The following is a 26,210-nucleotide window of genomic DNA, read 5'->3' as shown; positions in this document are numbered from 1 at the left end:
TTTAGTCAATTTAACTGGCCTAATAGAAGATAGGAAGCCAAGGGAAGACTAGTGTAAGATAGTAATGATCCCTGTTCACAAGCCAGTTTTGTGTTTTCATGTAGGCTTGCATTTGAGACCTTTATTTTGATTGTCTCTATTCACCCACCTATGCCAAGCTTGCCTTCAGGCTCTGAAGATCAGACTGAGGATTAAGAGAAGACTTCAGAACTTCTTATCTTTCCACATTTCCAGGAGGCTAGGCTCTGTGACTGAAGCCAAATAAAGCAGGTTAGAGACAGAAGAGTCAAGAATCAAACAGAAGTTTAATTATTTGAAAGTGAGGAAACTTCTTGTGAGCAGAAGTCCTCCTGAAAAAGAAGGCTTAACATGCTAACATAAAGGCAGTGTTTTATATATATACATATATATATATATATATATATATTTAAATCACAAATGGGCTGGGGCTTGACATAATCATTCTTGGGTCATGAGTACCAGTTCTCGTAATAGGTTCATATGTGGACAGTGCAAGTGTTCCTGGTCCTGTGGGAACTGACTGCAAGCTAATTGTTTCACAGCAGAGTTCAGGACCAGAATTAGTTTGGCAGAAACAGGAATGTAATACTTGGTTCAATTCATTTAACTGTTACAAGAAATAAGGATAATGAAGGTGTCAAAAGGTGTGATTAATGGCTCTCAGTTCCTTGGGGAGCACGTAGTGCTGGTCAAAGTAATACTCTTTGCCAGAGGTTGGGATCATCCAGAGTATAAAGGATTGTTGTCAAATTCAGGGTACAGCCTGTTTGCTAGGCCTTAGCTCTAGAAAACAGGGTGCCTTCAAAATATCTGGATACCCTTTTGGAGAAACCAAAACTGAAGGAAGTTCTCAAAGTGAATTCTCTGAATACAAATAACTCATATAAAAGGAAAGAGTGAAATTTGTTCCTGTATAATGGAAAGGTTCAGGCAAAGTATTGAGAGAAATTTGAGAAGCAATAAGAGTTTTATGGAGAAGGTAGCACTTGAATTTTCCTAAAGTAGGGGGAAAGCCTTTAAAATATGGTGATTGGAGCTGGGGATTTCTAGGCATGAAAATACAAATAAAAGCCATAGGGATGTGAGAAGACAGTGTTGAGGGAAAGGGCCAGGAGGTAAGACTCTATTTTAGGTTTTGAGTCTTAACAGTAACTTGGCTCACCAAAATTCCCTTATTGAAACAGAGACTGCTTGTCAATATAATCTAGTGACTGAAGCAAAATGCAAACAGTACTCTTTGGATTAAAAGCTAAACCTTTGAATTTAGGACCGGAAAGAATGTCCACAAGGAGATTAAAGAAAGTTATTTGGGAGAAAGATACCTAAGATAATGGTATAATAAACTTTACTCTGATGTGTATCTCAACTATTTACCTTTCTGTCTAAGTAACCAAGATCCAGAGCTTAAGAGGTTTGATCATTTACATTTTGTTAAACTATAGGAATTTTAAAAGAGTATATTTTGTATCAAACCTTGTATTTGAGGTATATATGTCTCTCTGATCAATAAACTTTGAAGAGTTCATAATCAGGATGACTTCGCCTGGCCCTGCGGGGTATGTTGTTGCATCCTTCACCTCACTGCAGGAGCTGGACTCCAACAAGACAGAATCAGAAGATGAAAATAAGGTTTAGTTATATCTTCAATGTTTTTGAAGAAAACTAGTATAAAATAAGATAGTCTTGAACAAGAGTTTGGAAACCAGGATTAAGAGTTCATTTAGTAGACAATTCGAAGCCACTGAAATGTGTAGGGGATTGAGCTGAAGCTCATTTATAAAGGAGGAACCAGAGAATAGAAATAACTTACATGTTTATAATATAAACACACACACACATATATATAAGGTCAGGACCTTACTGACAATACCAAACCTCCCTAACATCCTCAATTCTCTTTGACCTCCATTTCTAGTCTACCTCAACATGCACAGATGTAATCATACTTAAGGCACTACTCCTTTAGTTGAATTTTTCCTAATTCCAAAATTACTAGTTACAACCCTAAATATGTCTACCAATCATCAGTTTTTAAATTTCATTTTTATTTTTTCAGTTCCAGATTCTTGCTCTCCTGCTTCCCTTCCCCTACCCATTGAGAAAGGAAAATAATAACTCATTGAAAATATATAAAGTCAAGCAAAACAAATTTCTAAATTAGCTGTATATCAAAATAAATATGCTTCAGTCTATACTCTTAGTCCACCACTTCTCTATCTTGAAGCAGGGGAAGGGAGAGTGGGGGAATAAGCATTTATATAGCATCTACTATTTGTCAGTAGCTTTACAAATATCTCATTTGATCCTCAGAATCATCCTGAGAGGTAAATGCTTTTATTATCACAGTTGAGAAAACTGAAGCAAATAGAGGTTAAGTGAGGTTAAGTGACTTGGCTTTGTAAGATACACAGGTAGTGTCTGAAGCCAGATTTGAACTCAAATCTTCCCAACTTCCAGAGCCTAAAGTCCTTCTAAATAGATAACATGTTTCATCATGAGCCTATTTAAGTTTATTTACATATTTATTAAATTCTTGTATATATTTTCCAATTACACATAAAAATAATTTTCACACTTTTAAAATAATTTTGATTTTCAAATTCTCCCTTTTCCTCACTCCCCTTTCATCTCCTTGAGAAAGCAAGCAATTTTATATAGAGTATACAGTAATGCAAAACTTATTTCCATATTAGTCTTGTTCCAAAGGAGAACGCACACCAAAAATGTTTTAAAATGAGAATAACATTTTTAAGAGTATGTTGGCACTTTCATTTAGGATCCTTTGTGTGTATGTGTGTGTGTGTGTGTGTGTGTGTGTGTGTGTGTAAGTGGATAGCATTTTTTCATAAGTCTTTTGGAATTGTCTTGACTTCTGGGCATGGAGCCAAAATGGCAGAGAAAATCCAGGACACTATTTGAGCTTTCCCAGTTTCCCTCAAATACCACATGAAACCAAGTCTCTGAATGCAATCTGATGGAATGAAACCACTCTCCAGTTAAAGATAGATTAGAAAAACTTCAAGAAAGGTCAGTCTCACTGGGGTGAAAGAAGTGTATAGCCCAATTCAGACTCTGGGAAAGCCAGTGAAAGGGTCTTAACCACAGAAAATCAGCAACTGAGACCCTCAGTCCTGGTTCAGTAGTGAAGCAAACCAGTAGGGCTATCTCCAGTCCTAGCTCAAAAGGTGAATTCTGGGAAACCATGGTGTTTCCTGGAAAGAACAGATAAATTTACCCTCTGTAAATACAAGGGTCCCCTGTGTTCAATGCCAAGAGCTATACAGGAAGCTTTGGGACAGTGTCCCCTTTACCCCAGGAGCAAAATTCTACCATAAAAGTTAAAAAAAAAAAAAAGGGGGGGGGAGTGGGCAGAGAACAGCAAAAGAAAAGGAAAAAAATTGAACAAGAAACAAAAGAACCTTGACCATAAACTACTGTGGTGGCAGGAAAGACCAAAATACCAACTCAGAGGACAACAAAATGTCCACAGAGGAAACCTCAAAGAGTGTTATGAATTGGTTTCAAGCCCAAAGAGGCTTTTTGGAAGATCTCATAAAAGACTTTGAAAGGCAAATAGGAAATATAGAAGAAAAAATGGGAAAAGAAATAAAAGGTATGTAAAAGAGAGTCAAGAGCTTGGAAAAGCAAGACAATTCTTTACAAAATACATTTGGCCAAGTGTAAAAAATATCCATTGAAGAAAACACCTTCAAAATTAGAATTAACCAAAAGATTAACCAACAATAGAATTAATTAGCCAAAAAGATGCAAAAGCTAACTGAAGAAAATCACACATTAAAAATTAGAATTGGGCAAATGGAAGCAATGACTATGAGACATCAAGAAACAGTCAAACTAAAAAGAATGAAATAATGGAAGAAAATGTAAAATACCTTATTGGAACAACAGCCAATCTTGGAAAATAGATCCAGAAGACAATTTAAAAATTGTTGGTCTAGCTGAAGGTTATGACCAAATAAAGAGCCTAGATAGCATTCTTCAAGAGATCATCAAAGAAAACTGCCCCAAATTCTATAGATAAGAAGAGGAAATAGTCATTGAAACAATTGGAAAGAGATCCTGCAAGGAACATTATTGTAAAAGTCCGGCACTACAATTTCTTTCTTTCTTTTTCTTTTTTTTTTTTTTTTAATTTTAATAGTTTTTATTTACCAGATATATGCATGGGTAATTTTACAACGTTGACAATTGCCAAACCTTTTGCAGAACTACAATTTCAAGGAAAAATGCTGCAAGTGCCAGACAAAAGCAATTCAAATATCGAGGAGCAGCAGTCATGATTATCTAGGATCTGGCAGCTTCTACAATAAAGGATAAGAAGCCTGGAACACCATATTCAAGAAGGCAAAGAACCTGGGCTTACAACCAAAAATTAACTATCCTGCAAGACTGAGCATCATCTTTCAGGAGAGGCAATTTAATCTTCAATAAAGTAAGAGATTTTCAATGATTTTTATTGAAAAAATCAGAACTAAACAGAAAATTTAATCTATAAACACACAACTCAAGAAAATCATAGAAAAATCCACTTTATTTGATCTTAATACCTGGGAGGCAGGTATTATTATCCCCATTTTACAGTTGTGGAAACTAAGGCAAACAGAAATTAAGTGACTTTCCCAGGATCACATAAATAGTATCTAACTCCAGGTCCAGTATCCTATTGCTATACCAATTAGCTACAGAAAATTTAGTATCATTCTTGTCTATATTCTTCCATATCTCTAGGAGACTGATCCAACTTTCCTGAGTATTTCTTATTGTTCTTTTAACATCTTTGACATTACTAACATACCTAATTACTATATTATAATACTTTATATCTTTTGTATATGAAAAGCTGAGATTGGTCAAAGTTAAATGGGTTGTCCAAAATCACACAATGAACTGTTAGAGCTACAACTCTAGTTCTAGGGATCTAGACCAATTAAGACCAATTCTACTACTTCCAACTGTATCACAGTTTTCCAAATAGAAGACACCATCCCTGCCCTTAAAGAGAAATGAGACAATAATAGATAACAGGAAATTTTGGATGAGTGAGTTACAGATTATATGGTTCAAATAAATTATGTAGGAATCCAGAGAAAGAAGAGCCCAGGGGAGACTGAGATAGCTAGGCAAAAGGACTTAAGAGAATCTGGGACTTGAGTGGAGTTTTGAAGAATGGATAGGATTTAGGTAATATAGGGATTGGGGTGGAGACAAGAAAGGCATGCTAGACTGAGATAGGAAAAGCAGAGGTCAAGGGCCTCGGGATTTGCACTAGGACAAAACCTTAAGCCAGTTTTTGATATTCCCAGAACTCTCTTCCTGAAAGCTCATTTCCCAACAATTAATATCTTTTGTTCTTTGTCAAGCATGATTCAAGCCAGTCTAGTGAAATAGGTTCAGGACTAGAGTGAAATGAGACACTTGCAGAACATCTAACATTTTACAAAAGGAGATTTATTTAATGATTTCATTGATTCCATAGGGTACATCTCTCCTGTTTCTACATTATCTGTAATGGAATGCATGGTTGACAGGATATAGAAAATGAGGAAGTTATGTCAGTGTTTCAAGCTTTAGTTACCAGGACCAAATGAATCTTGAAGATGATTTTCCTTCACTTTTTAGGGAGAGAGTTCTTTACTTAAAGTAGATGCTGCTTTTGCCACAAATTCATTTATTTTTACTAAATGACGTTTAGTCCTTACAGTTAGGAGTTGAGATCATTTAAGAATGAGACTCAATCTATATTATAAAGCAGTAATCATAAAAACAATCTGGTATAGACTAAGAAATAGACCAGTAGATCAGTGGAATAGATTAGGAACATAATACATGGCAGTATATAATTATAGTAATCTAATATTTGATAAACCCCAAAATCTAAGCTTTTGGGACAAAAATTGATTATTTGACAAAAACTGCTGGAAAAAACTGGAAAACAACATGGCAGAAACTAGGGATAGACAACAACTTACACCTTATTCCAAGATAAAAGTCAATATAGGAACATGGTTTAGACATAACAAGTGATACCATAAGTAAATTAGGAAAGCATAGAATAATTTTCCTATTGGTTCTGTGAATAAGGGAAGAATTTAAGACCAAACAAGATATAGAGAACATTATAAAATGTAAAATGGATAATTTTGTTTATATAAAATTTTTTTAAAATTTAGTGTAAACAAAACCAATGTAAGTAAAATTAGAAGGAAAGCAGAAACCTGAGGGAAAAATTTTATATCAAGTATCTCTGATAAAGCTTTCATTTCTCAAATTCACAGAAAACTGAGTTAAAATTCATAAGAACACAAGTCATTCTACAAATGATATGAATAAGCAGTTTTTAGACAAGGAAATCAAAGCTATTTATACTCATATGAAAAAAATGCTCTAAATTACTATTGGAGAAATGAAAATTAAAACAACTCTGAAGTACCACCTCAGACCTATCAGGTTGACTAATATAACAAAAAAAGGAAAATTGTAAATGTCAGAGAGAATTTGGAAAACTGGGACTTTGTAACGTGATCTCCTGGCAGTTACAATTACTAGTCTGTCTTAGACCCACCAGAGCACCTTTGACCACTGTCCTTTGCAGCGTGAGCTCTACCCGGCTCGCCTCCTCTGAGGCCACAATCTCTTGAATCTATAGCTTAGTAACCGGTAGCGCACTCAAGAACAACCACATGTAATCTTAAAAGCCTTTATTATACCTACTCACATAATGCCCTAACTGATGCCCTGACTTGTTGGTTCCCTGGTGAACACCTGGTCAGAAGACCCACGTGTTCACTACCAAAACCCTTACCTCTTTCGGCTACCCATCTTGGCTTGGCCACCCAGGCTAGGAGCCAGGGTGAACAGCAGGAGGTTAAAGAGGGCGGTTGCTGCCTGCAGTGGGCTTATATAGGGCCTGTGAGGTCACACACACAGCCAATCAGCGAGAGAGTCACCCATTACAAAACTATCTCAATATGGCCAGGATCCCGCCCAAGGGCAGTCCTAATATCCACAGAAAGTACTTCTGGGCCTCAATCCCGATGCACTGTGTCCGCCCATTTAAAGGGCCCTTACAATTCCCTTTCTCTTGTTTTGCGGGAACCGCACATCTCACCAAGCTAAACTTTTAGCACCAGCTGTAGTTCACTTGGTCCATGAGATGACAGAGTGTTATGCCCAAGGAGGTACAAAGCAGCAGATCAGTAAACAGAAGTATGACAATGAGAACCAGGCTCAACAGTGGCCCAAGTGTTCAACCCATTCATCAAGGTCATACTCGAGATAATATGCCAAAGAGGTTGGATGCCAATGAGGTAGGATGTCAACACTGAGGTGGGAAGTCAACAAGGTAAAACATCACAATTCTAGTTAACAAATATCAGTGAGGTAGGTTGTCACAATTCTAGTTACATTTATCACAGTTCTAGACCAATTCTAGTTTCTTACAATTTTCTGTTGCACTTTTCACACTCCTAGAACAATTCTAGCTTATCACAATTCTCAATTGCACTTTTCACAATCCTAGAACAATTCTAGTTTCACAGGTGCACATAAGCAGTCATGTCCAGTAACATTGTCTCAATAACAATGGCAGGTGGGTGTGTTGGTTTTTCACCCACTAATTTAAAAGCATAGTCCTTCAATAGAAAGCATAGGGCAAAGCCTCTTCCCAGGCCACCATATGGCAAGTGGCCACGGGAGAAGCAAGCAGGCCCATTGTCCATTTACAGTCTTTATATTGCGTATCACCCATAACAGTCCATTTCAGCTGCAACACTGGAACTGTGTCTGGTGTCTCTGGTGTCATGGTCAGGAGGGACATTGCTGCCATCAGCGTCTGAAGGGCTGCGGACATCTGGCTGGTCTCTCTGGACTGTTGTCTGGTCCTTCTCTTGGATCCCCAGGTTACAAATGTCTCTGGTGGGGATGAACTCTGCTGCTGGATCTGCACCTAGGAAGGAATGTCCCCGGGGCCCAACTTGGGCCTTTCCAAATGCCATCCAGGCCTTTCCACATCACAGTGGAAACAAAGTTGTTGTCAAAAAGATCAAAAGTCAGACAAAAGTTAGTCTGTCACTTAGCTGCACTTTCTCTGTATGCCCGAAGTGCATTGCTAAGGTAAAAGGCAAAGAATTTAAAAATGTAAAACCAAAATAATTTAAAAGTGTAAAACCGAAATAGATTAAAAATATAAAACCAAAATAACTTTAAAATGTAAAATCAAAATACTTTGAAGATGCAAAATCAAAAATGTTTTAAAATGTAAAATCAAAATTTAAAAATTGTAAGCAATCACATATCCCAAAATTCCCTTCTCTTGTTTAGAAGAGAAGATCTTGGGGATAGTCTGTGCAGTAATGACTTTACTAGAACACTCGGCTATATCCCTGAATTCTTTTGCCTAAAAATCAAAGTTTGAATTTCTGATACCGAATTGTACTCCAGGAGTGTGAATCAATAAATCTGATATTTTCCTCCTGGGTCAAAGATCACACACTGTCTATTTATTCTAGTGATTAAAACAGCAATTTTCCAACCCATTCTAAACATAAACACTGTTTTATAAGTACCCGTAGGGGATTGGGAAATCAAGCTCACCTGTGGAAGTGGAAAATCCACGAGGTAAGAAAAGAGGAGTTCCAACTCTCCAAAGACGATCCTAGCAGTTTTACAAGTATAAAACTCCACTCTCTCTAACTGCAAGGTCTTGTCCCTGTAAGGTTTCTTAGAAATTAACTGAACTGTATTTTTAAAACTTTTCTGATTATACTCAATACCCCACAATTCCTTTTTGCCTTGGGGCACAAAGCCTACTCCGGTCCTTTGAAAAGACACAGGAGTTTTGAATGGATTAATGAGCAGTGCTGATGGTATTATAGCCCTTCCTTTTCCTCCTCCCCCTTCTCCCTTGGCCCAAGAAGGTGAGGCAGAGGGAAGAAGAATTGGAAAATCCCCCAAAGACTGATTCAAAATCAAACCTGAGCTTTGCACATAAAAAGAACTAAACTTCTTCTCAATGGAAGAGTAATCAATAAATTCCTTAAAACAACAATGCAGGAGGTAAACCAACAAAATGCTAAGAAGAATTTCTACAACTGAAATCCATGTGGTTCGTTTATTTCCTTCCTTAGTTTCAGCCACTGGTTTGAACTCTTCCTGTTCTATCTGTAGTAACCTAGCTTTTTCTTCTTTCTCTATCTCCATCTGTAGTTTAACCTGCAATTCCAGCAACTCTTGCTGTGGCATTTTATACTCTATACTGTCATACATACACACTAGCTCTAGGTTGCTCCCTCTCCTAGCTCTATTTACTGGGTGTGGGGATAGCCTTCTCGGAGCTTGATTACAAGCTTCCTGCTGTTCTTCAGTGGTGATCTTTGTTAAAAGATCTTCCATCTGGCTCTTTAACCTCTTTATATAATAAGCATTATGTTCAGCTGTGTCCTTGAGTCTGATCCCAGATTTACCTGGGTCCATATTGCTTCTCTGTCTTCCCTCTTAAGTGGCGTTTCTACCGGATCTTTCAGAATCTTAATTCTGAATATTAAATATTTTCAAAACCTGATAATTTCTGATGCGTCCACATTGAGCGCCATTTGTAACGTGATCTCCTGGCAGTTACAATTACTAGTCTGTCTTAGACCCACCAGAGCACCTTTGACCACTGTCCTTTGCAGCGTGAGCTCTACCCGGCTCGCCTCCTCTGAGGCCACAATCTCTTGAATCTATAGCTTAGTAACCGGTAGCGCACTCAAGAACAACCACATGTAATCTTAAAAGCCTTTATTATACCTACTCACATAATGCCCTAACTGATGCCCTGACTTGTTGGTTCCCTGGTGAACACCTGGTCAGAAGACCCACGTGTTCACTACCAAAACCCTTACCTCTTTCGGCTACCCATCTTGGCTTGGCCACCCAGGCTAGGAGCCAGGGTGAACAGCAGGAGGTTAAAGAGGGCGGTTGCTGCCTGCAGTGGGCTTATATAGGGCCTGTGAGGTCACACACACAGCCAATCAGCGAGAGAGTCACCCATTACAAAACTATCTCAATATGGCCAGGATCCCGCCCAAGGGCAGTCCTAATATCCACAGAAAGTACTTCTGGGCCTCAATCCCGATGCACTGTGTCCGCCCATTTAAAGGGCCCTTACAATTCCCTTTCTCTTGTTTTGCGGGAACCGCACAGGACTTGATGCCCTTTTTTTTTTTTTTTTTTTTTTAAGAATTTTTTTTCCACAGTATATATGCATGAGCAATTTTTTTTTATAATATTATCCCTTGTATTCATTTTTCCAAATTATCCCCCCTCTCCCTCCACTCCCTCCCCCCGATGACAGGCAATCCCATACATTTTACATGTGTTACAATATAACCTAGATACAATATATGTGTGTAAATACCATTTTCTTGTTGCACATTAAGTATTAGATTCCGAAGGTATAAGTAACCTGGGTAGATAGACAGTAATGCTAACAATTTACATTCATTTCCCAGTGTTCCTTCTCTGGGTGTAGTTGTTTCTGTCCATCATTGATCAACTGGAAGTGAGTTGGATCTTCTTTATGTTGAAGATTTCCACTTCCATCAGAATACATCCTCATACAGCATTGAAGTATATAGTGATCTCCTGGTTCTGCTCATTTCACTCAGCATCAGTTGATGTAAGTCTCTCCAAGCCTCTCTGTATTCATCCTGCTGGTCATTTCTTACAGAGCAATAATATTCCATAACCTTCATATACCATAATTTACCCAACCATTCTCCAATTGATGGACATCCATTCATCTTCCAGTTTCTAGCTACAACAAAAAGAGCTGCCACAAACATTTTGGCACATACAGGTCCCTTTCCCCTCCTCAGTATTTCTTTGGGATATAAGCCCAATAACAGCAATGCTGGGTCAAAGGGTATGCACAGTTTGACAACTTTTTGGGCATATTTCCAAATTGCTCTCCAGAATGGCTGGATTCTTTCACAACTCCACCAGCAATGTACTTGATGCACTCTTTAGAGCAATTTGGAATGATGCCCAATAAAACTGTATATATCCCTTGATTAAACCGAATATACTCCTTGATTCAACAATACCACTCTTAGGTCTGTATTCCAAAGAGATCATAAAAAAGGAAAAAGAACCTACATGTACAACAATATGCATAGCAGGTCTTTTTGAGGTAGCTAAGAATTGGAAATTGAAGAAATACTTATCAATTGGGGAGTTACTAAATAAGTTGTATAGTTGTATAGGATTGTAATGGAATATTATTGCACTATAAGAAATGACAAGCAGGATGATTTTAGAAAAACTTGGAAACACATGAACTGATGCAGTGTAAGGTGAGCAGAACCAGGAGAATATTGGACATGACAACAGCAATATTATACAATAAAGAATTGTGAATGATTTGGCTATTCTCAGCAACACAATGATCCAAGACAATTATGAAAGATGTAGAATGAAACATGCTATCTGCCTCCGAAGAAAAAACTGATATTGTCTGAATGAGGACTAAAAAATTATTCTTCTTCAAGAAGTCTTGAAAATAACTAATATAGAAATGTTTTATATGATTGCACATGTATAACCTATATCATATTGCTTGCCATTTTAGGGAAGGGCAAGAGGGGAGAAGGAAGAATAGAATTTAAAATTCAAAATGTAATAAAATCCCAAATCAAATGTTAGAAAAAATTTTCCCACTTAAGAGCATTTTATTTTTTCCTCTACATGTATAGTTTTCAATATTCACTTTTGTAAGATTTTTAGTTCCAAATACTTTTTCCTACCTCCCTTCTTTCTGCTCCTTAAGACTTGTGAACAATCTGAGATAGGATTTTTTTTTTCCCCTCTGAGGCTGGGGTTAAGTGACTTGCCCAGGGTCACACAGCTGGGAAGTGTTAAGTGTCTGAGACCATATTTGAACTCGGGTCCTCCTGAATTCAAGGCTGGTGCTCTACCCACTGCGCAACCTAGCTGCCCTGGATATTAGCATTTCGATTCATATTGCTTGCCATTTCAGGGAAGGGCAAGAGGGGAGAAGGAAGAATAGAATTTAGAATTCAAAACGTAATAAAATCCCAAATCAAATGTTAGAAAAATTTTCCCACTTAAGAACATTTTATTTTTTCCTCTACATGTATAGTTTTCAATATTCACTTTTGTAAGATTTTTAGTTCCAAATACTTTTTCCTATCTCCCTTCTTTCTGCTCCTTAAGACTTGTGAACAATCTGAGATAGGATATATATAAAAACAATCATATTAGTCTAGAAATTGTTTTTTTTTTTTTTTTAACATGTAATTGGGGAAAAAATAAAAGATTTTTTTAAAAAATGAGATTAAGAGCACAGAAATTTTCATTTATACTCTGAAATCCTTCCTCTGAACTAGCTTTCAGATCAGCCACATAGTGGCTATGGCCCTACCTAGCCCAAAATAATAAATTTTAGAGTTGGAAGAGATCTTAGTGGCCATTTCTTTTATCCTATGTACAAAAAAGAACTCCAACTATGAATTCAGGGCTGGTGCTCTATCCACTGCGCCACCTAGCTGCCCCCAGAATGCAGGGGTTCTTAACCTTTTTTATGTGTGCCATAGATTCCTGTCTATTGACAGGACATTGACAGTGTGGCAAAACCTATGCACCTCTTGTCAAAGATGTTTTAAAATGTATAAAACAGGCAGAGGACATAATATACCAAGGAACTTCTCTCTTCCTGGCATAGCAGCATCCTCTGCTTGCTGAAATGATATTCTCTTTCAGCATTACTCTCTCTTAACTCTTTCACCTATTTTCCTAACAAGACTTTATACCTCTCTGTTGGGATTTCTCTGCTAGAAACTCTCTATCACTCTGCCAGGACTTCTCCACTAGAATCTTTACTTCTCTGTCAGAACCAATGCCACCAAGGAATTCAGTCTTTCTATTTATGCATAGCAAAGGCTGATTCCCAATGCCAATAATAAACTTCTTTTACCAGTCTAAAAAATGTATAAAATAAAATACATAGGATTATAAAGAAAATCAATTATACAGAAATAGTTATTAAAATATGAAAACAATGAACACATGGATCTCAGGCTAGGAGTCCTGATATTAGAACAAAATTTTTTATTCTTTACTACCTGGGCAGCTAGGTGGCGCAGTAGATAGAGCACCAGCCCTGAAGTCAGGAGGACCTAAGTTCAAATCTTGTCTCAGACACTTAATACTTCCTAGCTGTGTGACCCTGGACAAGTTACTTAACCCCAGCCTCAGGGGGAAAAAATGTAAAAGTATTCTTTACTACCAAATATGTTAAAATTATCAGAAGTGGACATTATGCTATACTACCACCTTTTAACTCTATAGCATAGGTGTGATCTCCAAGCTTTCAGTAACTTATGATTATCTCTACTTATTTCAAAAGCTATTCTGTATATTCTGAAACTGCAAAAGAATACACTATAAATGATGAAAAACTGCACCAGTTTTCCTAAGTTGCTGTTAGAATTCTCCTGGGGGGAAATATTTTAATATTTTTGTGATCCAACTTTATATAAGTAGAAAATTGTCTAACCTGAATCAAAGGGCATACTGATTTTTAAAAATATTTTTTAAATTTTACCTTTTTATTTACAAACATGCATAGATAGTTTTTCAACACTGACCTTTGCAAAACCTATTCCAAATTTTCCCTTTCTTCCCCCTCCACCTCCCCTAGATAGCAGGTTTGTTAGGACTTACAAGGTGCTAAGTCACTGGAATGGATATAATTATCTAATTTAGCATGGTACTTAACAATTCTCTAGTTCAGAGTTCACACCTTTCACACCTTTAAGAGAGCATACTTTTAAGGACCTCCCACAAGCCCAGAAAATACAAACAAGCCCATTCTCAGGGAGGATATAATGAGCCAGGATTCAGGGAGGAGGAGTCAAGATTTCATTCCCACTTTGATGTTCGTGCTGGCTGGTGACATTTGGACAAGAGCTCTCCAGAGCCAAGAAGAGAGTTAGGCCTCTAATAAAGCTAAGCAGGCCCCAGGAAAAATTCAGGATTTTGAAGGACGATAAATCTCCTGGCTGCATCTTGGGATTATTGAACTGAACTGAAGCCAAGGTTGCCTCCAGAAGCTCCCCAAGAAATCTGCTCCAAGAGAAACAGAACATCACACAGGTAGAACAATACATGCTAAATATTTTAAAATATATGCTAAAATATATACATATTTATACAGTTATCTTGCTGCATAAAAAAAAATGGGATCTAGAAAGAAAAAAACCTGAAAAGGAAAATAAAAATGCAAGCAAACAACCATAGAGAGAGTGAGAATGCAATGCTGTGGTTCACACTCTGTTCCCATGGTTTTCTCTCTGGATGTAGATGGCTCTCTTCATCACTGAAGAATTGGAACTGATTTGAATCCTCTTGTTGTTAAAGAGAGCCATGTCCATCAGAATTGATCATCGTATGGTCATCTTGTTGAGATATTAATCTCCTGGTTCTGTTCATTTTGATGAGGTCTAGAATTGGGGTATCTAGATGAAATTAGGGTTTAATTGAGGTCTAGTGGCAGGTTCGGGGTACAGGAAGTCAAACGGAGCTCCCCTGCAACCTCTCTGGATTCAGCGCAAGGATATAGAGTGAAATGAGTTCTAGTGGTGGCGTAAGAGTGCCCTGTAAAGGAATTTACAGGTCCGAAAACTTAGATTGATAAATGTAGCGTGCTGTTGTCTCCAGAAGCTGCCGGATCGCTCTCTGGGAAGAGATCTGCTGTGTCTACTCAAATCTCTCCGACAGATTCTTCTTCCTGTAGTGAACCGTTGTCTCCAGGCAGTTGCTGTTAACTCTTGTCCTTAGAAGTGACTTCCCTTCCTGCAGAGAGCCCCGTCAAGCCTGATGCAATGCAGAGTCCTCTCCTTGAATCTCCTCCAGCTCTTGACCTTCTCCATGTAGACTCACTTTCCAGGCCCACTGTTGCTTTTTATCCTCCCAGAGAATGGGCGTGGGATAATGCAAGGGCTTCTGGGAAGAACCACTTCAGCCAATGGGCTTGCTCCTTCTATCAAGTCAACCTGAGTTCTCACCTTGTAATTGTCCAACCTGAATTCTCACCTTGTCACTATCCAGACAACCTGAGTTCTCACTTAGTAATCCTAACAATAAAAGAGGTTTATTTTGGGGTTTGGAAGTAAAGTTAAAGTCTAGTTAGTAAAAGATGAAGGTACAGACTAGAGGGCACCAGAAATATTATTCCAGTGGGCGGAGAGTCTTTGGTGCCAGCCATGGTGCTAGCATGTTTAGACTCTCTGCCAATAGAGGGCTCCAGCTTGGCTCTTTTGTAATGAGAGATTTAGCTAAAGGGGTCTGTGGGTGGTGTCCCAAATTGGTTCCACGATGATGAGTTTCATCGAGGGCTAGAATTTGCTAGGTGGGGGTTGGAAAACCTGAGCAGATCATTAGAATGGGGGCTGGGACAGCCCAAGTTGACTCAGATCCCATGGGGGCTAGGAGAGCCCTGATATCTTTCATTGGAATTCAAAGGGTGCTTTTGACAGGATTTGTGATTCAAAGATCCTAGCTTCTTTAATTGATCAGCTAGAAGGGACTGATCCCAGTCTGAAAGGACTAGTCTTAAAGGGACCACTGCCTGCATCATTCCCCCCTCAAACAGTTAAAACTTAAATTCATTTAAGAAAAAAAGACTTGGGCCAGAGTCTCCTATTGAGGCAGAATTGAAGATTTTCTCCAAGGATCTTCAGAGTTCCAGGGTCCCCTCTTCATTCCCCCCTCAAGCAGTCACCTCCAAATGTATATGAGAAAAGGGGCAAAGATCTGCTCTTAACTGCTTCGAGCTGACAAGGGTCATAGAGATTTGGGGTTTCGTGCCAGGAGGTGAGGTGTGAGGTGTGGGGAGTGGCAGCAAGGCATGTAAGGGCTGTTTGTCAGTCATCCCATGTTCTCCAGGCTGACGGGCATTGAGAATCCAAAGTTTGAAGCCTAGAGAAAACAGATCTCGGGAGCAGATTAAAACTGGGGTGTCATCCAGGGTGGAGATGGTGACATTTGGGAATGGGGAAATGCATTAGGTCCCCTCTGTGGGCTGCTTGTAGAATGCAGATGGCCCATCTAACTATTAAAGAGAAGTAGGAGAAATGCTGAGAGAAAAGATTATTTGTCTATAGTAAAAGGTGACAAGTAGCCTAGAGTTTAGCCCTTTCACTCTTAATTTCTCCTGGGGTTGGGATTAAAGGGTGTGGACTCGGTAGTCGGGGTAGGGTGGAGGCCTTGATATCTAATCAAGATAATCAAGATAAGAGTGCAGTTTAAGCTCTTGGAAATCTTTGAACTGTGCTGCTTTTCTTTAAAAGAAGAGAATTGGTTCCTCAATAAGCAAAAATCCTGAATCTTCCCTCCTACTTTCCTCACTCTTATGGGGGAGAGGTAGAAGGGGTCAGAGGGAGTGCCAAGCATCAGCATTGCCTACCCAGTTTACCGGTCCCTGAGATGTTCGGACTGTCCTGGGATAAAAGGGGAAACAGGGCCAGACCCCAAATTCCTACCAGGGAGCAGGATGACAGGGGGGCAGTTCAGCCCCTGTGGTGTTTGCTGACGTTGTTTCTCCTGTCAAAGTCAGGATAGAGCCTGGGGTCTCCTCGGACAGTTTCCTACAGGCCTAAGTCTGGGAGAGATTTGTATTAAAAGAAAAGCACATCCGCTCTGAGTGTTTCTTTCAGGAGGCAGAAGTTGCCCTGAGAAGAGAGCTGAGAGTCTCAGGTTAGAGAGTTAAAGGGAAACCAGCAACAGTTAGCAGCAGAATGGAAGAAACATTGAGTTTTTTTAGCTTTGAAAGAGACAAGTGTACTGAGTGTGTTTGACTTGCTGCTTTTTGCCTGAGGGCAGAGGCAAAGTATCAATCCCTGGGTTTGAAAGAGAAAACTGCTTTTAAGAATGGACTAGTCCAGAGTTGGTGGGTGGAGATGGATTGCAATTCAGCTAATCTATTCAGAGTTCAGGTGCTCAAACCCAGTGTGCTTTAAGAGACGGCTTAAAGGAGAATCTCTAGGCATGGAGGAGGGAACTCATCTTTGCCACAAGCCCGAAAACTCCTTTTCTATAGTAACCTTTCTAGACGTCTCTAGGAAGGTGAAACAAACAGGAATTTGTCTGCCCAGGCGTCCCCAGTGCCCAGACAAATCCTAACCCGAGCCTTGCTTCGTGGAAGGGCCAGCAATGATGACCCATGACGAGGGCAAGGGTCTCTGGCACAGTTCCACCACTGTCCCCGGGGAATTTGAACTGTCCTCCACTATAGAAAGGTGATGTGGTGGGCTTGCCTCAGTGAAAAGCTCGGGAGAGACCACTGATGAGGGCAGAATTCAATAGTTCCTCCACTAACTCTAGACAGTATTCCTATTCTATAGCCCCTGGGCTCCTTGAGCTGTAGTGCCCGAGAAACTGAGGTAGAACTGTTGATGAGGGTTGGGTCCCTTTCTAATTGCCCAACCCATGACTGACCTTGACTCACAAATCCTGGTCAAAGGCACCCTTTGAATATCCGGGCCCAGCCCCCCACTCTCAGTTCAGCTTCCCTCGGCCCTCACCTGATCTGAGCTAACTGAAAAGCCCGCTGAGAACTTAGGGGTACCGCCCATCATCTTTTGGGTATAAAAGAGGTGAGCCAGAACGCCCTCATTGCAGGAGCCCTCCCACCAACACATGGTATCCTTCCAGCCATGTAAAGGTTCCTGCCCGCTCAGCGGCCACCTCTGGCCCTGGAGTCTTTCTAACTGAGCTTTACTTCCAAATTCCTACAATAAACCTTTTATTTATCAATCTAGGTTTTCGGGCCTGTAAATTCATTTTACAGGGGACACTGCGCCTCATGGGATTATCTATGCGCCGAGAAATGGGGTTCTCCCTTTCCCTCATTGCTGTGACACGACAGAGCAAGGAGAGTTTGTCAGGGACCAGGTATAGAATGGACAAATCTAGAGAGAGTTTGAGAAAAAGACAACAGGAAAGACAGACTTCTTTCCTAAAGCTGTTCACCGAATTGAAGTTAAGGAGTTTTGAAAATAGGTTCCATCTTTCCCAATTCATTTCCTACTGCAGTCAAGGAATAAGAGAAAAGAAAGAAGCCATCTTTACTCTCTTAACAATTAATTTAATTTGCCTTGATTCGGAATTTTATTCCCCAGCCATCATTCCAAAGGTCTTTCCTGAAGTTGCAACCTAGCTAGGGTTGGAGCCTAGAAAAGAAACCTTTAATTGTTGACCAGTCCAGAGTAATAGGAGAGAATGTGCTAAGAGCAAAAGGCCTTGGGACTGAGAAAATTAGGAGTTAGGAGTAAGGTTAGGTAGAAAAGTGAGAGAGACATAGCCAGGTTTCAGGATACAGCTAGGCTATGTATCTTTCCACCAGCAGGTGAGGAAAACTTAAGTAAGTGCCCTGAGGCCAGGAAAAAAAACAAACCCAAGAGCAGTTTGAAATCTTCGTCTTTGCCGACAGTCTCGTGAGCTTTTAAAAGCATAATTTTGAGGCTTCTACAGTTAAAAGGCTGTGATGGGAGGCATTGCTCTAAGGCAGGATGACCAAATCAGGGATACCAGTCCCGTTTTAAAAAGTGTGGGACAAGCTTGCTTGCTGAGGGCTGGAAGCTGTGCCTCCTTTCTAAGAGTCAGATAAAAGGTGTGGGAGGGGCGTGGCCCGCTTGTCCAGATAGCCCGAAAAGCTTTTCTGGAGATTTGAGAAGATTAAGATTGAGTCCCCAATCTCCCCACTGTATTGTACCCCCGAGGAGGGGACAGGATAGGAGCATTTAAATGGCAGGTTGCCAAGCCATATGGGAGAAGTCTGAAAAAGGCTGAGTTCCCCTGTGTTCCCCACTCCATGGGACAGGGGGAGGAAAGGCCAGAGCGAGGATGGAGGAGAAAGAGATGCCATTTTACCCTGTGCATCCCGAATGTTGAGGGCTCCTCTGTAGATTCACACTGGAACTTGAGGGTGAGGTAGCTCATCCAGCCCCCAAACCTTGCTGGGAGAACAAGACCTTAAGGAGATGGCCCCACCCCTGTCCAGGGAGTAGCAGCCCTGGGTAGAGACTCACTCCAATTCAGTGACCTTTCTCCTCGTGGCTACAGACTGACCATTAGAGACTCCATTGTATTTAACAGTGAAGTGGGAGAAGGGCTCAAACACAGATTCTCTTAAGTTTCGGCGGTTATCTCCCCAGAACAGATCCTTTTTTTTTTTTTTAAATTTTTATTTTATTTTATAATTATAACATTTTTTGACAGTACATATGCATGGGTAATTTTTTACAACATTATCCCTTGCACTTCTATTCAGATTTTTTCCCTTCCTCCCCCAACCCCCTCCCCCAGATGGCAAGCAGTCTTATATATGTTAAATATATTACAGTATATTCTAGATACAATATATGTGTGTAGAACCGAATTTTTTGTTGCACAGGAAGAATTGGATTCAGAAGGTAAAAATAACAGTTTACATTCATTTCCCAGTGTTCCCCAGAACAGATCAAAGAGAGTGCTGGCCTGGGACCCCTGAGACGGGTGGGATCCCCAGAATGGCCAAGTGTCTCCTTGGTCTTGGGGGGTGGTGTTAAAGAGACACTTCCTCTGGTGTCTCAGTTCCTGCCTTAGGGCAGGGCTTTCTAGTGGAACACACACAAAAAAAAAAAAATTAGAAATGCCTTGAGATGCAAAAGAAGGTCCTTTGTCTCTGGAAGGGCTGGTCATCATCTGATTGAAGAAGGATTTTAGAGGCAGAGGTGTGTTTAGATTGTGGACTGGTAAAAACTTTTAGTTTTCCAAATTCTTGCAGCCTCTCTCATATCTCTAGAGACGGAGAGTGAGACAAAAGAAGGCCTTTTGTCAGTCCGCAGCAATTTGTAAAGAATTGTGCCCGAGCATAGAGCTCTAACAATGGATTGGAGATTCAGATTAAATGCTCCTATCCTGTCCCCTTCTTGGGGTACTATACAATGGGGAGACTGGGGAATCAGTCTTAATATTCTCAAATCTCCAGAAAAGCTTTCACCAACTTTTAAAACGGATGTCTGACTGAGAAGAGTGGGTGTCCACTGGAGGATAGGGAAAGAAAAGATCTTTTACCTCATCCAGAGTTCTGGATTTCCTGGTCCTGCTATCCCTAAAAATAGAGTGTGACAAAAAGAGGCCTTTTTGCCTGAAATGCAAGTACTCTCCATGGGAGAATACTGCCTGCAGCCCAGACCTGGTCTGGGTGCCCACTACCTTTAGAGATAGGGTGAGATGAAAGAAGGAACGAAGATATTCTTCCTGGAAGAATACTGCACCAACACCTCAAAACCCAGATTGGTTCTGAGTGCTTTGAAAAGGTTAAGGTTCGGTAGCCAAATTATGTCTAGTTTTTGGGGATTTTTGTCAGGGAACCAAATGATAAGGTCTAGAATTGGGGTATCTAAATGAAATTAGAGTTTAATTGAGGTCTAGTGGCAGTTCGGGGTACAGGAAGTCAAATAGTGCTCCCCTGCAACCTCTCTGGATTCTGCACAAGGATACAAAATTAAATGAGGTCTTGTGGCGGCGCAAGAGTCCCCTGTAAAGGAATTTACAGACCTAAAAACCTAGATTGATAAAAAGAGGTTTATTATGGGGTTTGGAAGTAAGGTTAAAGTCTAGTTAGTAAAAGGTGAAGTACAGACTAGAGGGCACCAGAAACAGTGTTCCAGTGGGCAGAAAGTCCTTGGTGCCTGCCATGGTGCTAGCATATTTAGACCCTCTGCCAAGAGAGAGCTCCAGCTTGGGTCTTTTATAATGAGAGATTTAGCTAAAGGGGCCTGTGGATGGAATCCCAAGTTGGGTCTTCTAAGGGTTTCAGTGTGGATGGGAATTTGCTAGGTGGGGATTGGGAAACCTGAGCAGATCATTAGAATGGGGGCTGGGACAGCCCAAGTTGGTTCAGATCCGATGGGGGCTAGGAGAGCTCTGATATCTTCCATTGGAATTCAAAGGGTGCTTTTGACAGGATTTATGAATCAAAGGTCCTAGCTTCTTAAATTGATCAGCTAGGAGGGGCTGGGAATCAGAAAGGAATAAATCAATCTGAAAGGACTAGTTTCTTAAAGGGACCAACCTGCATCAATTTCACTCAGCATCAGTTGATGTAAGTCTCTCCAGCCTCTCCAAAATCATCCTGTTGGTCATTTCTTAGAGAACAATAGTATTCCATAACATTCATATACTATATTCAGCCATTCTCCAACTGATGGGCATCCATTCAGTTTCCAGTTTCTTGCCACTACAAAAAAGGGCTGCCACAAACATTTTTGCACATGTGGGTCCCTTTCCCTCCTTTAAGATCTCTTTGGGATATAAGCCCAGTAGTAACACTGCTGGGTCAAAGGGGGCATACTGATCTTAAAGACTTTTTAGAGAACCCAAGTCTTTGCTTCTAAATACCTTGTATTTTGGCTTCACCTACATTATATTGCTTACTAGCTGTGTGACTCCAGGCAAGTCACTCTCCCCCCCTCCCCCGGCTGCGGTTAAGTGACTTGCTCAGGGTCACACAGCTAGGAAGTATTAAGTGTCTGAGATCAGATTTGAACTCAGGTCCTCCTGACTTCAAGGCTGGTGCTCTATCCACTGCGCCACCTAGCTGCCCCTAGGCAAGTCAGTTAACTCTGCTTCAGTTTCTTCATCTATAAAATGAACTAGAGGAGAAAATGGCAAACTAATCTTTCCAAAAAGCAAAACAAAACAAAAAACCCAAAAAAGCCAAAAAGGGGTCTTAAAGAGTTAAAAGAATACAAAGACTAAAAATTACTAACCCACCACAAAATTATATTGAATGTCTGTATTTCCTTACTGATATGTATCTCAAGCAACCTTACCCTTCTCTGGAAAATGCTTGTTACCCATCTACTTCTCTTTTCACCCTGGTTTGAACCCTCTGTGTTTAAGTCTTTCTGCAGTGATCCAGGCAATTCCAAGGGACTTTGTGATAGAAAGTGCTGACCACATCCAAAGAAAGAAGTGCTGACCACATCCAAAGAGTCTGAATGTAGATTGAAGCTTACTAGTTTAACTTTTTTGGTTTGTCTTTTCATGGTTTTTCCCTTTTGTCCTGAGTCTGCTTCCACAACATGATTAATGTAGCAATATATTTAACATGATTCTACATGTATCACCTACATTAGATTGCTTGCTGTCTTGGAGAGGGAAGAAAGAAAAGAGGGAAGGGGAAAAATTTGGAGCTTAAAAATCTTACAAGGGTGAAAATTTAAAGTTTGTGAAAGAAAAATCCAGTACTCTTTTGTTTTTGGCACTCTCAGAAAACAAAAGGACTTATTTAAATTCTAAGTTCTTTTGCTTAGTGAATGGGGAATCCATAGGGACAGAGATCCATCATACTTTTGAAAATCTGACCCAACTTTTCTGCTTTCAATTTCTTGTGTTCAAGAATAAAGACAGAATTCTTTTGTCATGAATTAACAAAAGTATAAAGTTTAAGGTAACAAGTTTTTAATTCATGGAACAAAAAAATAATTACTTTTGCTTAAATCGTTTAACTTGGTCAAGAGTTGAGAGCAAAGAGGCACTGTTCATAGTTGAACTAATCATTATTATTCTAATTCCATTACTCCTTGAATACAGAGATTACCTTTTACCCTTTTGTAGCACCAACACTTGGCACAGTGCCAGTATAGTAGGTATTTAGTAAAGAATGTTTAATTGTGTCTAACTCTTCTTGACCTTATTTGTGGTTTTATTAACAAAGAAACTAAGCAGTTTGCCATTTCCTTTTTCAGCTTGTTTTCCAAAGGGTCAGTTAGTGTCTGAGTCCAGATTTAAACTCAGGAACGTGGTTCTAAACTGTGAATAGTTGGAGAGACACAAAGCAGGCTTAGGGAGAGGTTTTTAGAGGTCAAGTAGTGAGTTTTTTAATTAGTTTCAGAGTGAAGGAGGTGGTTTGCAAACTGGAAGCTCTCCTGGGAAGGAGACTTTACCTGTTGCAGTAAAGATAGAGATTTCATACATAAATCATGTGGGAAGGGAGAACATGGATTACAAATACAGTCATTTTCAGGGCCTAAGTATGCTTCAATCTATATTCAGATACCATTACTTCTTTCTTTGGAATGGATAGCATTTTTCATCATAAGTCATTCGGAGTTGTCTCATATTATGTTGCAGAGAATAGCTGTCATTCACAGCTTACGATATTGTTACTACAATATTGTTATCTTACAATATTGTTATTACTTTGTACATGCACATTCCACTTTGCAGCAGCTCGTGGAAGCCTTTCCAGGCTTTTCTGAGAGTATTCATTCCATCATAATCACAGAAGATAATTTGTTCAGCCATCCTTCAATTTCCATTTCTTTTCCCTCAGATAAAACTTGCTAAAAATAGTTTGTTCATATAGGTGCTGTTCCATTTTAGTTGTTTTTTTAAATCACTATGGGGATACATAGTAGCATTGCTAAGTCAAAGGGTATACATCGTTTTATAGTCCCTTAGGCATACACCAAATTGTTCCACAGCATGGTTGAATCAGTTCAAAACATCAACAGTATATTCGTGAATCATTTCCCCCCCACATTCCCTCCGACATTTGTCATTTTCCTCCTCTGTCCTATTAGCCAATCCAATAGGTATAAGCTTGTTTTAATTTACATGTCTCCAATCAATAGTGAATTAGAACATTTTTTATATGGCTATAGAACAGCTTTGATTATTTGAGAGTTGTCAGGGCAGCTAGGTGGCGCAGTGGATAGAGCACCAGTCTTGAATTCAGGAGGACCTAAGTTCAAATCTGGTCTCAGACACTTAACACTTCCTAGCTGTGTGACCCTGGGCAAGTCACTTAACCCCAGCCTGGGGTGGGGGGAAAGTTGTTATATCATTTATCGATTAGGGAATGGCTCTTGTTTTTATAACTTTGGGTTCCCTATAAGTTTGGGAAATGAGACCTTTATCAGAAATTTGTTTGACTGTTTTTCATAATTACTATCACTGACTGCATCTCCCACCCATTTATTCCATTCTGTGGGTACTGTCCGTCTTTTCCTCTTTCTATTCTGTCCTTCTTCAAGAGCGTTTTGCTTTTGCAACAGTTTGGTAAGAGAGACACACACACTACTGAAGAAAATAAAACCATTAAAAAAAGGGCTAAGCCAAGAGGTAAAACGGGTATAAAAAGCTAATAAGGACAAATGCCTTAAAAAAGCTAATTGGCCTCTGTCTGTCTGCCTTTTCCTCCTAATCCAAGCTCGGGTTGGGACCTCATCAATCTGGTCCTTAGAAACAACTCCGGGAGACAGCTTATGATGACGCCATTTAACAACTGAGGAAACTGCGGCAGACAGCTGAGGGACTGGCCCGGCCGCAAGAAGAATATGAGACTGGATCTGAATTCAGATTTTCCTGACTGCAGATTTAGCGGTCCCTCCTAGCTGCTTTGCTGAGGAGGTGAGTGAGGTCTCGGGTTAGGAGCCTGATTCGATGGAACCCATGGAGACTAGCATCATTTATGGAAAAGGAGGGGGCCCCCCCAAAGATTTCCAGTGACGTCATCATGCGGCGCCGTTGCCGCAGCAAGACCGGGTGCGTGACGTCACTCCGCGACGGGGGCGGCTTTTGTGAGGAAACGAAACTGGGGCCGAGCGGCGGCGACGGCGACAGCTACGGCTACGGCTGCAGCGGCAGTGGCGCGATCTGGCGGCCTGACGCCCCTTCCCCCTCTCCCCGCCCCGGCAGCTCGCCCCCACCCCGCAGCGTGAGTGCCGGAGCGCGGGTGCGGCCAGGGCGGGAGGGAGTCGGGGAGGGCTTGGCTTCTCCTTCTGGCTCACAACGGCCCGCCTGAGAGGCCCGGCTCTCCTGACCCGCCTCCGCCGCCCGGGCACGGCGCCCGCCTTCTGCCTTCCTTTCTGGTTCCCGTGCTCCTCCTCCCCCGGCCCTTCCCTCTCTCGGGGGTCTCTCTTTCGGCTCTCCTCCTGGCCCTCCTCCTCTCCTTGCTCCCTCTCTCCTCCCGGCCCTCCTCCTCTCCTTGCTCCCTCTCTCCTCCCGGCCCTCCTCCTCTCCTTGCTCCCTCCTTCCCCTGGCCTCCATCCCCTCTTGCCCCACTCTTCCCTTTCTCTCATGGTCCCCTTTCTCCTCTCTTTACTTCCTTCCATCTCCTCCTGGCCTCCATTCCCCTATCAGTTTCCTTGCCTCCCCTTCCCTCTGTCTGTCTCCTTGCTCCCTCCCTCCCTCCTCCAGGCCCCTTCCTCCCGACCCCCTTCCATTCTCCTCCTCCTTGTCCTTCTTCCGCCGCCCCCCTCTCTCATCTCTCTCCCATCACCTCCGTTTCTCTTCCCCAATGTTTCTCATTTAACTCTGCTTTCCCTTCATGCAGAGGCCCTCCTCTGCTCCTGGAAGCACGCTTCCCCCTCGCTGGCCTTCCCACACCCCTTGCCCTCACTTTGGATGCTCTACTCACACTTTATGTGGACGTGGCAGAGCATCTTTTTTTCCCCCTTACATTATTTTGGGAATAGGAGGTGAGTGGCAAAGGGACTGAGAAATACCGTCCAAATGGAAGCTCGAGATTTTCCAGAGGAGTTGATTGTGAGCATTCCCATAGCTAGCTAGAATTAAAAGCTCCTTTTTTCCACTCACATAGACTGTAACAGAGCCAGCCCCTTCGGGCCTTTTCTGGCTGGGCCTCAGGCGCCTCTTTGTAAGGTGAGAAGATTGGATAAAATCTGCTCCAGAAGTCCCTTCCAGCCCCAACATTCTAGAATTTTAAGATCATTTCTATTGTTCAAACATCCCTCATGCCGCCGAAGCAGTTCTGGTCTGCTTTTCTTCCTCACACCTGGAGCCCTTCAAGGTGCTTGAGGGGAGTTTGGCCCAGTTAACCTTTAACACCTGACATTCTTGGGGGAGGTGGGGAGGGACAGTGCTGCAGGTACCACTGCCAGAATTATTCCCAATTGCCACATTCCTCCCACGTTCCATCCTTTAGAATTTAGGGTGATGTTTGGGTTTCCAGTATTGACCCTTCTTACTACTCACTTCAGGCTTTATTCCTACTTGCTCTCTTTCTCTCCCCTTCCCCAAATCCCCATGGAAGTGGAAAAATAGAACTGTCTTCTATCCAGGAGAGAATGAAATTGTAACTGGCTAATCTCAGG

General features: G+C 41.0%; 1 protein-coding gene and 1 long non-coding RNA gene across 6 annotated transcripts in view; one reads left to right on the top strand and one right to left on the bottom strand.

Moving 5' to 3' along the window:
* Positions 1–143: 143 nt before the first annotated feature.
* LOC141566473 (uncharacterized) lies at positions 144–25,778 on the bottom strand. The gene is made up of 3 exons (XR_012489323.1): positions 25,693–25,778; positions 1,495–1,611; positions 144–251 (listed from the first exon to the last, which is right to left on the bottom strand). It is a non-coding gene; the product is annotated as an uncharacterized LOC141566473 (long non-coding RNA).
* Positions 24,486–26,210, top strand: part of CMTR1 (cap methyltransferase 1) — a 59,604-nt gene continuing 57,879 nt past the window's right edge. Inside the window, exon 1 of one of the 5 annotated variants that reach the window (XM_074311043.1) lies at positions 24,486–24,504. The gene's annotated coding sequence lies outside the window, so the exon portion shown is untranslated. Of the gene's footprint in view, positions 24,505–24,655 lie in introns of those variants that run through there. The other 4 variants (XM_074311041.1, XM_074311039.1, XM_074311042.1 and 1 more) reach the window with 4 other exon arrangements.

Source organism: Sminthopsis crassicaudata, chromosome 4 (assembly GCF_048593235.1).
Source record: "Sminthopsis crassicaudata isolate SCR6 chromosome 4, ASM4859323v1, whole genome shotgun sequence".
NCBI classification, from domain to species: Eukaryota; Metazoa; Chordata; class Mammalia; order Dasyuromorphia; family Dasyuridae; genus Sminthopsis; species Sminthopsis crassicaudata.
The sequence above is the reverse complement of the archived record's forward strand: the minus strand, read 5'-3'. Positions and strand labels throughout refer to the sequence as shown.